The sequence below is a fragment of the Agelaius tricolor genome, unplaced genomic scaffold, assembly GCF_023055355.1.
Source record: "Agelaius tricolor isolate 1412-34295 unplaced genomic scaffold, bAgeTri1.0.p SCAF_8, whole genome shotgun sequence".
Lineage (NCBI taxonomy): Eukaryota > Metazoa > Chordata > Aves > Passeriformes > Icteridae > Agelaius > Agelaius tricolor.
The window spans coordinates 47,362,064-47,376,933 of NW_027269268.1; positions in this window are offsets into that span (position 1 = coordinate 47,362,064).

Consider the following 14,870-nt stretch of genomic DNA (forward strand, 5'->3'; position numbering starts at 1 on the left):
TATTTCTACCCTTGTCTTCTATTTTCTATTTTCTTTCTTTCTTCCTTTTTTGTTTGTTTGTTTGTTTGTTTGTCTGTTTTTTCTTCCCAAGAGCAGGAATAAACTTATGTACCTGGCACTACTTGCTCTGCAGATAACATACTGGGGAAGAGGTCTAACTGTGCTGGCTCACCAAATGCATCTCTGCAGAAACTGTGGCTAGGTGCAACGTGGTCTTTCACAATATTTACAGACCTTTCAGCTTTTGCCAGAGTCCATGAGGTTCCCTTTGCTGGATCAGACGTAGCAGAGAGCTGCAGAGAGCATCAGGCTCCGAGGCACACACAGCTTGGGAGCACTGCACCACAAAAGCATTTTGTGTCTCCCACACAGCAAGCACAGCTGGCACTTGAGATAACAAGTCCAGGCATGGTAGGAAAAAATTTTTGCTTAAGATGTAGAGAAGGTTTGAAAGACAGGCTTAAGGTTCATAAGACTCAATTCAAGTCAGTAACAGCCTAGAAGTACTGGCTGTAGAGATGGTGGTGAGTTGTGGCAAGTCATGACTAAATAGTAAGGATAGAATTGAAGGTAGTGGTGAACAGTTTTCATAGTTTCTCCTTTCAGAAAGTGGTTCAGTAACATCCCCTCTATCCCTGCCCACACAGGAGTAGCAAGTGGGGGAGGAAGGCTGCCCTGCTGTCTCTTGATATGCCACTGGATTTTGGAGGAGGATGAATTGAAACATCTTTGTAAAAGGAAAAAAAAAAAAAGAAAAAAAAAAAGAATTGGGAGGTAGGGGGAGGAGAGGAGACAGTGGGGGCAGTGCACTGGAGTTCCAGTAATAAAGAATGCAGTGAATGTAGAAGTTTGGGGGGAGAATTAAAAATGAGGTTATTGGAGGTGACATGCAAGCAGAGCACAGCAATGTTTTCAAACTCATGTCTTTTAGACTTCCTCTATTGATGGATTGCAGTTCTTGTAATTCAGACATCATTTTGGTTTTCCATAGTTCTACATTTTGATATGAGAAGAGATGGGTAAGAGAAACTAGAGTCTAGAGAAAATACATTAACTAGAGGAAAAGGGGGACAAGGGGAAAGGGAGAGAAGCTTCTGCTCAACTTAGTACACCTCTGCAGTCTGTATTTGAAACAGTAGAATATGAGCATGTTTATTTTTGAGGAAGAGAAAGGAAAGGATGGGAAGGGAAAGTGTGGGGAATGAGTACCTCACTGCACTGTTCAGCTGCAGGCTGCCCTGCTGTTGCTGGATGCCAGCATAGGAAGTGCCCCCTGTGTGGGTTGACTGGAGAATCTCAAGCTGATGCCCTTGTGGGCATGAAATTAATCTCAAGAGTAGGTGGAAAAGAGTAGTGGTGCGGTCAGAAAGGCTAAGAATGGAAGAACCTGGAAACTTGTAGTTCTGTAGGATAAACACTAACAGTTCCAGACAATGGGAGGCAAAAGAGGGAACTTCCCAAGAGCCTGCCAGGTCAGTTATTTGCCATGAGACAAGGCATGGACAAGTGGCCAGTACAACATTTCCTATCAGCTTCAGGTCTGAAAGTTAATTCTGTTCACAAAAGAACTGTGTATTTAAATACTGTGAACTTGCCATCTCACAAAATAATTTCAAAACCATTGCACATTCTAACTTTCGTTAAATTGAACGCTGGGGAAATCAAAGATTAATGCATCGTATTGTCTGTTCATTGAGTGTTCAGTCTGAGAGAGCTGAAGAGGGTGTTCAGGGAAGACTACACAAAATGATGCAACTGTACATAACACTTCTCATGAGTATTCTCCCAGCTTTCAGCCTTTTGCCATTCAGTAACATCCTGAGCCAGGGATGACTGCAGCATATTCAGAAGTTTTCAATGGATTTCTGTCATGGGGAGTTCTCCTGCTGAACCTCAGGAGACTACTAGTATTCACAGTAGCCTGACAAGGAGTCTTGCAGCTCACTCTCACCTTTTTAATGATGGTTGAGTATTTGCTATGAGCTAATTTTTTCTTGTCAAACAGTTCTTCTGCTCAGGATTTTTCAAGGTTGCATCATGAGCAGAACAAGTTTATGTCATCCCACATATTTTAGCTTATTTTGACCGGATAATGAAAAATACAAGTCACTTCTCAGAATCTGAATACCATCTCTTTGTTCCTGAAGCCCCAAACTTATTTAGGTTTTAACTTTTCTAGACATTCTGTAAAACTACAGTTAGTTTAAATTGTGTTAAATTTTTCTAAACTGTAATGCAAAGCACTTCGAGCTGCAGTGGGCCAGAGTCTGCTTTATGACTGTCAGCTGGTTCACACTATACATGGAAATTTTATTCCACATGGAAGACCCCACTGTGGGAGGACCCCACTCCTGTCATCCTCCTTCATTACTATTTCCTTTATTTATTTACTTCTTTTCCTACTCTGAAAATAGGTGCAAGTTGCAGGACTATAGTCTATTTTCAGGCCATTTCAGTCTGTTTCCTGCTCTAGGCTGACTCTCGAATGCTCCCATCAGCCACTGGTTGTGTAGATTTCCATCCACAGAACTGAAATGTCACCATGTCCATTACCAGCCCAATCTAGGAAGTGCAGTGCCCCACTGAATATATTGGTATAACATATTTTTGAGAGCAATGCAGACTCAGTCCTGCAGTATTATTCCTTTCTGTGCATCCATCTTTATTTAGCATATATACCATGAATCCCAAAAGGATCCCATGAGCACTTCTGGTGTGGAATTCAATCTTGAAATCTAGTACACTGTTCTAAAGATGACTTGAGAAAACAGTGGTATAATTTTGGAAAGCAAAGCAATCAATGAGGGACAAATAGTGGTAAATACACTGGTGTCCTTGCACAGTCCCAAAAGGAGAAATATTGTGTGCATTCCTCAAGTAGTGGAGAAAAGTTGTGGGACAAGATTAGGTCACCAACTGGAGTTTTTTTGGTTGGTTGGTTTGTTTTGTTTATTCTGGTTAGATACATTCTAGTTTGAATAAATATTTTAATGCCCTGTGGTTTTTGCTGAATACTAATTATCCATGGGGGCAATAAGTGCTGCATGAGAGGCTATTCAGAACTTCACTTCTTTGACACAAATAATAATAATTTATACCAACCTTCTTCACTAAAGTGTGATTTTTGTACTCAATTGTTTTAATGTTTTGGCTTTAGATAGTGATAGTAGTAGTTAGGAATTTATTTAATAGTTTGTTCTTAAGTTGAAGAGGCAATGACCATTTAAAGCTACTCTTTAGTTTTTGTTGTTTTACTGGTCTTTTACTTACAACAACATGTCAGCCAGTAATATTTCATTTCTTAGTACTCTCAGACACTGGACCTTGTCACAAGGAAAATGAAAAAAGATTAGTCCACTGTTTTGACAAGCAAGCACCAGATATTTAATTGCTAAGAAAAATCTCTTTATCTGAATCTGACAGTTAGACCCAAACATATTGACATATTCTAGTTTTGATGTGTGTGCTTTTTAAAATCTGTGTATATTACTGTTTCCTTCAGTTTTACAGGTACAAATACAATTTTCTGGAGTACTGCTGTCAAGATCTGATTTTTATGATTATTAGAGAGATGCCTCTACCCAAATTAAGGTGCAAACTACAACATAGGCTGAAGTTAATGGTATGAATTTTAGTTAAGTAAATATGAGGTGGAGAGAGATAGAAGGAAATAGAAAAAAGTGGGGGGATTAAGTAGAAAGATATTCCTACCCATGGATCCAGACAGCGTCTTATTGGTCTTCTGCTCTTAGTGGTAGGGATGAGGTCACTCTAAACTTCTCCTCACTTATAAATTTTAGCAAACAAAGGAATTAATTCTCATTGGGTACACAGTTCTCTTATTCTATTGGTTAAATGATTCCTTGTTTCCAATGCTAATTAGTCCCATGCTCAGTCTTCCTCTTGAGTCAGTGGGCTGTGTCCTCTCCCTGCTGGACTCAATCAGAGCTGACTTCAGCACAGTTGCTGAGTTGGCTTTCTTTGTGGATTCTTTATGCTCATTATCAGCGCTCCCCCAGCTTGTTTACCTCTTCCTAATTTGAGTTAGTAGTACCACCTTTATCTCATCCCAAGTTCCTGTCAGGTAGCTCAACTTAATGCCCAAAAATCCAGGAATTCACTGAGACATATTCAGAATGGAGTGCGTGTTGGTTGTCACAGATGAGCAGCTGCTTCTTTATATAGTTTGTCATAGTGGGCAAAGTCTTTTGGTAATCTTAACACTGAGGCAATTATGACCTTTTCAGTCTTACAGCTGCTTCCTGACCACTTAGTAGAGCAAACCCTGGGAGATGGGTTTTGGGCATCAGCTGTGCTTGGGAGCCTGTGAAATTGGGTATAGAGCAGCTTCAAATGTCATGGTGCTTCTAGAGCCAACATGGGTCCAGAGGCACTGTGTTCCTGCACTGCCCTGAGCAGGAGCTCTGGTGTTAATAAGGCCTGTGGACTCATGCCAGCAACTACCCAACACTGCACCCCTGGACCTGAAATGATTAAAAAAAGGATGGCAAGAAAGCTGCATGGTGCCACACAGTCAGCAAGAAGCTGTAGGAGTTCATTAGCTCTCATCAAGGTCTGACTGCGCTTATTAACTGCAGCTCAGCACTGCATTTCTTCAGTTCCTGGTGTGTGGGTTGTAGGTACAAGAAATCCTCTGCAATCTGAAAGTTCAATGGTTATTTTAATAAGAGAAAATTCTTATTTTTGCAAGATCCTGAGATATTTCAGACTTAAAATCACACTATATGAGGCTTTCCCAAATTAATTCCAGCTGAGTGGTATGTCTTCACAGCATAACCTTTTTGCTAATCCCTACAGTGATATCTCTGCTCCAGCAATGTTCACCCAGCCTCTCAGTTTGTGAAGTTTTAAGATTCCACATGATGCCCTATTTCCCCAGGTGCTTGGTTGGTGCATAAACAAAACATGTGAAGATACCATAATCACTAACACAACCGCGAGAGGTTCACCATGCTGAAGAGGTGTAAGGTCCAAAAGCACATGTACAGGCATTTGAACTATAAATGTGGCAACAGCTTCACTGTGAAAAATAGAAGCCCCCAAAAAGCAGAGGTGACAATCAAATCTTCAGTTACAATCTGTTGGTAACAAGACACTGGAAACACACGAGGTCCACAGAAAACTTATAAAAACAAATTAGGAACTACCATTTCCCATAAGTCTCTTTGGAGTATTGTTAATCATTTGGAAAATGAAATTGGTATTTAGACAACAGTTGTGAAAAGTGCTTATGCTGGATATATGAGCCACAAAAGTGGCTAGACCAAAACAAAAAGAGGAGTTTTAGATTATAAAAGAAAAGGTTCAAGACAGTATTAAGTACAGATGTTTGGATATACCTCTCAAATATAAAGTAATTTACAATAACAAGACTGAACTTGAACAGGCTGAAAAATGCCATGTAACAATTTTTCTGAAAGAATTGTTTCTGCACAGTAGAATACAATAAAACTGATTCTGCCAGGCCCAATTCAATGCTGTTATGTGCCCTCAAGGCACCATTTATACTCCAATAAAGGGAATTTGCGCATTGAAAATTATTATGTCCTTAAATCACAAAAATCCCCTGCATTTTGTACTCGCAAAGCTACAAAATGACTAATTCAAGACTCCTGCACAGGAAGTTTAGCAGTTAGTATTTTTCCCTCTCATCTCAAGGATGTGTTTCTGGGTTGGGATTTTTTTATTTAGGATCTTTGAGAAAGAAAGCCCTTTGAGATAATGAAAGATCATTTATCAAAACAGAAGAAGAGTCTTTAATGTGTTACTCTTTAGCTCTATTGTAAATGTAGTGGCCCATTCCAGATCAGTCAACTTCTTCATCAGTTTAAAAAGAAATTTCAAATACCGCAAATCCCAGATTCTGCCAAAAACCCATTTGTTTGGGTTTTTTTTTTTTCTTATTTTGACTTGCCAAGGGTTTGTGTTTGACTTGATGCCACCAATAAAACTATTCCTCTTTCAACAATGGGCTCTCTGGGAATGGTGTGGGAAAGCTAATCCCATTACACGGCTCCGAAGTTCCCACTCAGTGGTGACCCAGGAGTGGCAGCTTATCAGGCACTTAGCAGAGCTGTCAACTGGTCAGCTCAAGTGGGATATTCTTCTTTGTGAAGTGAAGCAGGCCAGCAGGAGCAGTAGGAGGGGTTTGTTTGTTTGTTTTAAGTAAATAGAACAACAGGGAACTTCTACATCCTTGACCTGAAAGTCATGTCCTGTAAATAGAAGACATTAATGGTAGAGCACAGAATGGTGTCATTAACACATTGGCCAGATGAGTTAATTAATTTATAATCTACAGATGAGAAGAGTCTCCCTAAGACGCTGTGTCTTGTGACATTTCCTGTGACTCTCTCTCTTTCCAACAGTTCAGGTTATCCAAGTACTTTCCTAGGTATCTCTTAAAAGAATAGTTTTCCTTCAGGGAAGTTGTTTTCAGATTCAATGATGCCTTCATAATTTTGCTCCTAGTGGTGGGCATCCTGTGATACCTCTAGCCACATGGCCAAGGTCTCCTGATGATACTGAAGGAAAAATAAATGCCTGGAGAACGAGTTCTCTTTTTCTTTTGCAGAGAAGGAAACAGTGGTATTGCTGCCTGAGGACCAGGCCTTGCTTCGCCATTTAATGAGATGAAAATTTGCTGGGGAGGGACAAGATTATCCATAGAAACATTAAAAAATGCATGGGAAAACATGTAAGAGTATCTTTTGGTTTTGGGGAGAGCAAGATTAATACAGAAGAAGAGAAAAATGTGATTTTTTTTTGGTGTAACTGTGCGTTTGACTTATGAAGCCATCTGTGCATGAAGGGGAGGCTGCATCTGTCTTGCAAGCACTACTGTTTTGCAGAAGGCCAAGCACTGCAGATTGAAATAGAATAGAATCCCAGATTGAGCCTTACTCCTGTCTTATTAGTGTTGGTGTCTTAACTGATTGTCCTAATTGTTCGATTAAAGCAAAATATTATCTGGTTATGGCTAGAAAATACCACACTTTATCAGAACTCAGAAAAATTTGGATTCTGGTTATGGTGCTCGTGGAAATTTTATTATGTGCAGTTCTTGCCATTATTTCCCTGATATTCTCAGTATTTCTCTTTTACTTCAATGTAATTATAATGCTTGTATTCAGGAGACATAAACCAAACTGTGCTCATGAGAGTTTTGAATGGCCCAGTGATGACAGCCTAACCAGAAAGTATAGTGGTTTAAACCGTCATTTAGAGAATGGCCCTCTTAAATTCTTCTGTAAGAGTCAATGCATTATTTATTTCTTTTTAAATCTCCTTTATTTTAAGCAATTATATACTTCAGAGCAGCTCCTATTCCCTAATGTACTTCTCAAGATGAGCCAATCTTGAAAGCTATGAGGTGTCACCAGTGCTAGTGATGACACTGAGGAAGCTCAGTGATTCCACAGACCAAGGATTCTTTATGGAATTTTCATTCACCTATAGTTTGATATTTGTTTATCTTCATAGATTTTTAATCAATGGCATGGCATTCCATGGTTCTGACTTTCTGAGGGTTTTTTCTCTTTTTCTCATTTTTGGTTTGTTTTATTTTGTGTCATTTTGTTGTTGTTGTTGTTGCTGTATACTCAATATTTAGACCACATAGCAGAAAAGGCTAACAAAATAAAGCTGTCTTAAGAGCACTGGGGTGTGCCCCCTAATCCTTGCTAACAGAAATAAGGATGTTGAACTAGATAAATATGATCTGTGTTTTAGTTTTGCAATTTTTTTTTAATTGCCTGTTACTTCATTGCCCAAGGTCAGTCTTGTCAGACAAGTGGACCAACAGTTCTCTAGAGTAACATAAAACCATTAAGTTGCTCTTTGATCTTGCACCTTCTTTAGAACCTTTTAATCAATTAACCATGAAGCTACTCAGCTTGTCTTATTTCCTGCACATAAAACTACTCTGGTCGAGCTGACACATTACTACATTATAGATCAAAGATTGAAGGAAATTTCACATCCAACCAGGATAATTATGTGGAATTTTTCTGAATCCATTATATACATTTTCATGCCTCAAGTGGATGAAAACCAGCATTTTGATCTAGAATGAATTAAAGGATTCATGTGTATTTTAAAGATTGGTTAAATGGGTTTGTGCATGACTGACCTTACATAAGGTGTGGATAGATTTCATGGCAATGTTACTGAGCCTCAACTGTCCATCTGTCCTTTGAAATTGATCACTATTGATAATAATAGGAAACATGATCTGTTGTAACATAAGCACCGATCTCTTCCTTAGGATACCTTTAAATAAAAAAAGATATTTTAAATGTTGACTGCATTGTAATATGATACAGATTGAAATCCTCTTAGCTCACAAGTAAAATTTTGATAACAGAAAGAATTGTGGGTTTAGATTTGTGTAGGGCCACACTTTTGTGATCTTATTTGTATTCATAAAATGTTTTTTTTATCAAGAATTAGAGATACCTTCAGTATTATGTTTTTAAAGATTTGTGACTGTTTATACTTTCATTTTCTAGTTATATGGGAATGAAGGTGTATCAAGATAAATATTCCATTCCTTCTGGCCAAATACTGGAATGCACAAACAACTTCAATCAGCTCCTCATTTGAGCTTCTCCCCTAAGTGAGACAGAGTGTTACCCACACTGGTCCAGAGGAGCAAAGCATCTGCTCATTCAGATTTTGCTTGAGGCATACTTTGCACAGCTGTTTCTTGTGGGACTGGTTTGTTCCCCTTCTGCCTGCTGATGCTGAAAGCAAAGATGGCCTGGCCCAGATAAGAGTGTCACCTGGTGCAGGTGCAGTGGTAACAGGTAGAAATACCAGAAGCCAGCATGATTTCTGAACAAAAATATGGCCCAGTGAAGAAGCATTTTTGAAAGAATCCATGTTATGAAATAAAGGTGTAGGATATTCTTCACAAATATCACCTTATTCCCTGAAGACTAAATTCAAATATCTTGAATTTAGACTCATTAGACTTAGAAGCAGGTAGGAAATGAGAACTCTTAGAGCTTCTGTAACTCACATTCTTTTCACTGCTTAGTTTTAGCCACGCTCTCTTTGCAAATCCCTATTGATTTTTCTGAATGTCACACTTCCTTTAGCTAAACAGATCCCTGCTGATATTTGTCTTCTTCCTTTTAAGCGGAATTAAAAGTGAATGAACAAGTTTGTGGATAGCATGGATAAAGTGCTCTTTGATAGATATACTTCTTGTCTTCTGAACAAAGATGAGCGCATTCAGCTCTTGGTACTAAGGAGGAAATATTTTCCTCAATCTCATGCTGTATAAATCCCTCATTTAAGTCTAAATGGAAATTTACCAGAAAAGGGAAGGATATTTGTGAAGCTTACTTTTACATTTACCACTGCAGTATCTTTTTCTTGTGGATCCAGGATACAGTGGGGTGCTTTCCTTCTGGGATTTGAACAGACACAAAAATCCAAAAGGAGTCAGTAGGCAGTTACACTTAATTTTGAGAGTAAAGCAGGCCAAACTTTAGGTTCTTTGTTTGTTTTGTTTCTACCTCCAGCTATAAATCATCCCAGATTCATCAAACTGTTTGCAAAGCTAATCCAAGCTGGACCAAGTTACAGACTGGACCAAGATGTAGGTTTATAATAACGTCTGAAAACAGGAAGGACTTTACATCAGAAAGGAAAAACTATCTGGTTTCATTACATGTGGCTTCAAGTTTCATTACAAAAGGTTTTACATAGCTTTGATCCTCTAATTTGGCTAAAACCTGGAAAAAAAAAAAAAAAAAGAAGTGATCTCCATATGCACAGAGCCATTTCAGTGCATGCATGTGACTAAATTAGATATACTGTACCCCAGTGAACTACAGTGTATTCCATGCAGACGTGCTGCATTTAAATGCATAGAGTGCAAAGTCAAGATAGATTAGGTCAAACCTCCTTGCTGCCAGCTACCTTGAATTCTTAATCATACCTGCTGCTCAGGGGAACCAAAAAGCCTGAATAAGTTCCTATCCTGAAAAACAAACAAAAAAAAGTATGCACTTTCTACCCTTATATATCCATGTATATATATACACACACACACTAAAGATTTTACAAGAAGAATCTGTTTTCCATAATGCTTTCTTATGGAGCCACAATTAAGTGAGTCTTTAAGAGAGAGTACTAAAGAAATTACTTCAAGAAATGACTCCACTAGAAGCAGTTTTACTACAATAGTATTCACTTAATTTTATTTTTTGTTTACAGACCTCCTGTCTTTCATTTTTGTGTGCTGTTGCTGAAGAGGAATTGCCAATTCTCTTTGTTCCCCTGGAGCTTGGAGTGCAGCACTGTAGAGCAAACTCCTTTCCCACAGATTCTCAGCATCAGTTCAATGGGGCAGCAGGGCAGAGATGAGCAAGAGGGGCACAAATGCTTTCCTAAAGTAACAAAGTGATTGCTCCTTTAGCCCATAGGCTGCAGGACAGATCACAGTTCCCTGCCCAGGTTTGGTGCACTGAAAACTTCTTTTCTTTTACCTGATAGTAGTCATAGTGGCCAGCTAGGTTGAGTTTACAGCTGCTTTGCTTCCCTGAAACAGCATGAAGCAGCTTGAATAAACAGTGAATCTGGCCCTAGATGTCTTAAATCTTTAATATTTTCTTCTGTCTCATCTAATATGGTTGTTTTCCTGAATTTCGCAAGCCTGTTAATTGAACTGTGATCACTTCTGCTAAAAGAACTCATTCCCAAACAGTTCTTTTGTGTCCACATGAAATAGGATGACTTGTGTAGCTGGTCACTATTTTCTGGACTTTAAGTGTCCTTTCTACAGAAGTTTGAAAATACATGTTTGTATTTCTTACCCACAAAAAATAGCAGCAAATTCCCTTGTGAATTCACTGCCTAAAGTTTGATAATATTCCTTGTTAGCATTATTTCCCAGGCATGCATGCCTTACCTATTTGAATGCTTATTCTTTGTTCTCTTAGTAAAAAACCCAAACAAACCAGGCAAACTGGGGCATATTTTCTGTTTGTAGTATTTGCATGTGATTGCTGAGCAGATTTTCAGTGAGTTCCAGTTTCACTGAGTTCCTTTCAATTAAGCTGGTTACAGTTGCTTTTCGGAATGAAACCTGAGAGGCATCATTCTCCACAGCATGCACAGATTGGGAGTTCTATTACTTAACTGTTTTGACAGCCACAGTTCCCACTGATTGGTACTAGCACTTTGCCATAATAAATAAGACTTGATTTTTAATAAATAATACTTTTAAATAAATAATACTTTATTTTTAATAAATAATAAAGAATACTTGATTTAATAAATAATACTTGATTTTTAAATACCCAAATGGTAATTAGTTAGAGAGTGTTCTTTCTGTCACCAGCATGGTGTTTTACCCTGATTAGACACCTCAAATTATCTTAGGGAAGGCACATGCAGGAAGGTGATTGCTGTGACTTTCTGCAAATGGGAAGGAAGATGTGTCTGCTGGGAAGGCTGTGGGAATGGCAGGCACAGTCAGGGCTGGAGTCAGGTGGGTGGCAGAAGAGAAGCAAGCAGAGTCTGGAGTGCCTGGAGCAGGAGAGAAAGCGTGAATGCCAGCGGCTGGTCTGTGGTTTGTGATAATGAATGATGAGCACTGTTTTGATCACTTGGGACTTAAACCTTTTGCTTCTCACATTTAAGCTGCTTTTCAAAGTTTCTCATTAAGGTTTTTTGTTTGCTTTTTTTTTTTTTAATTTAGAGCAATAATTAATCTTTTTCTGCAGAGGAGTATGTGCTGTGCCACATGATCTTACTTGTGATATTCTGTGTAGATCTATGTGTCTTCTGTGGTCAGTTTTATTTACTGTTGACAATGTCTCATGTTCTTACCATTCCTCTACAAAATAAGCATAAAACTACACAAAAATGGGTGAACAATTAGGGGAGGAGATGCAGTGAAAAACAAAACAAAAGAAAACCCAAACCAAACCAACAACAACAACAACAACAAAGAAAGGAAAGGAAAGAGAAGAGAGAACAGGCAAATCTCAGACTCTTTAAACTGGCTATTTCCAAACAGCAAGCAACTTCTAAAGCACAGGTCAGAAGGTTCTCCTCTTATTGCTGTTACCATAGCAGAAACACACAAATGTGATTAAATAAATACAGCTAATCAGAAGCAAAAGAAAAAAAACCCAACCAAATTTGCAGTAAAACCAGCTCAAGTTAACCTAGTCTCAGAGGACTTTGAAAGAAAACATACTTCTAAAGATGTTCTGTGAGAGATTTTAGGCACAGCTGCAGGAAAAAGACGGCATCCTTTTCCTCTCTCTGGAAGCATTAAATCTGTTCTGGAAATTAAACAAAGTTGACAAAGTTTCATAGAAACAACAGATTGAAGCCTAGAATGTTAAAAATGATGAGAAATAAGAAAAATGTCCTGAAGAAAGGCTACTGGATAATTTTAAGGAACTTTAATGTCAGAATAAGAAACCCAGGCACATTAATCCTATCTTTACTTGTCTCTTGTGATATGGAAAGTATCCTAAAAGGAATTTTAAAAAAAGTATAAGTAGTAGCAGTCAAAACCAGATAACCATCCTGTGGTGTAAGTCTAAAAAATCTACAAAATAAGTAAGTTTATATCACTTTATGGCTGTCAGACTGTTTCAGAGGAGCTAGTTTAACATTTTCTGAATTATAAAGGCTATTAGAATGTTTTATCTCATTATCTGTATGTATAACCTTCTTCTTTAAGGCAGGTCTTCTGATCCCTCTACAAATGTTACTGCATATCTAAAACAGGAACAAAAAAACCCAAGTCTCAATTTCCTATATGTAGCATAGGGCAGTGATTGAGAGTACTGAGGCTCGATGTGTTACTAGAGGAGTTTCCCTCTAACCTGGAATGAAATAAAAAGATGGAATTGTAAAGACCAGAAAAAACTACTCAGATCAGCATTCTGAAATAATGTTGTGGATCTGGGAGGCAGTTTTAAAGCCTGTTCCCATGGCTGAGCAAACTTCCTGCAGCACGGGTGTCATGCTGTAGAGCTGAAGTGTATTTGCTGGGACTGTGGATAGCCAGAAGTCTTGCTGTTCAGTGAGATGACTGCTCTTTCTCAGCCTGACAAATGACATCCAGCTCTGACAGAATACTTCTTCTTTGCTGGCCATCACCCCTACGGACACTGGCCAGAACAGCAGCAGCAGGAACAAACCCTCCAACTCTGATTTAATCACATGGAGCCCAGGAGACTAGTGAATGGAGCTGTTAACTCTCTGTTTAGTTTGCTTTTCCCATCTGTGTTTTATTAAACTGAGAGCAAGATTTATTCACTTTTTTTAACATCAGGATCTGTTGGTGTCCAAGATGATGGTTGATGTTAAGGTATACATAGAGAGTTTAACCTGGCTGAGGGCCAAACAGGCCTATGATTTCCAGCCTAGACAATTTATTTACAGAAGGACACTAAATCCCTCTATTCTAAAATATTTTAGAAAGGATGAGCATGACTTCCCACTCTCCCAGGAACACAATACACTGGGAACACAGTGAAAGAGCAGGCTCTCCAGGCATGCAGGCAAACACTTCAGTTTTACTGTCCTCCTGACAGCCCCTACATAGTCACAACTACCAATGATTTTCTGATTTCTACTCCAGGAATCTTAAATAGATTGGAAGTACCAGCTCTGTCTATAGATACTTCTAAAAACCAAGAATCCTGAATGGCTCAGCTGGTGAACTGCACTTCATGGGAACTGAAATTATGTGCCAGGCTCTTCACTGTAAGGTGGGATAGCTGAAGCACAGACACTTGCATGCCTAATGAGCTACTGCAGGAATAACACTCACTTCCAAAGGAGAAGAAAGGAACCAAAAGATGGGATTTTTAATTGCTTTGGAAAGAAACACTTTTGATCAAATAATAGGGTAAACTCAAGACGGAAATATCGAGTGTGTGTTTGTCAGAACTGTAAAGGGTTTTTTTTAAAAACATGTAAGTTTCAAACGGTAACAGATAAAGCTCTCAAAATAGGGCTTCAATACAAACAGCCCCCAAGACTTGAGAGTTTTCCAAATCTTCTGTGCATTTTCTTCTTAACAGGGAGCTCCTTTTCGTAACATACCACTCTCTCTTTCATCTCTTAGTCATCACCTTAGTCACCACATCTGAGTCATCCTCTCATCAAAATTAACATGGTGACAATCCACTTTTGTGCCTTGCTCCCATCCCTGCAAGTACTCTATGGATGATTAGGTCTTCCAGACTTTTTGTCATTTCCAAAACCTCTGCATCCTCTTTCAAAGCAAAAGCCTTCATAACATCATGAGTGTCATATTGTGGCACCTACACATATTACACATCATATTACAATAATTCTTGTAATACTAAGGCTCTTGGTGTCCCCCTATGGCAATAAAAAGTATCCTGAAGACAAAAATTTTACTACAATAGGTCTTATAAAATGAACTCAAAGCTTGTTCATAGCCTACCACTGGCTTGCTTAGAACAGTTTTTATCCCTCAAATATCCATTTGTCCCAGAAAAGTTAACACAGACTGCAGAATCGGGTTCCATGTGTGATAGCTGCTGTTCTGAATTGACTTTCAGTGTTAACAAAAGAGCAATGTCTTTAGTTAGCTTTATTCAAGAATGGTCTTTTTTCATGCTCTTTCACAATTTTGTCATCTGTTAGATGACAGTAAGAGCTGTGCAGTACAAATTAAGCAGTATTCTTGTGTTTTCTCTTTTTTACAGCTTTTAAGAACACTGGCAGAAAATGATGGAATCTTCGTTTTATTTTTCTTAGTTTCTAATGAAAGAAGAATTCTAATTGTATGCTGTACTAAACTGAAGTGAGAACCTGGCCACGATACTGAGTCATATCCT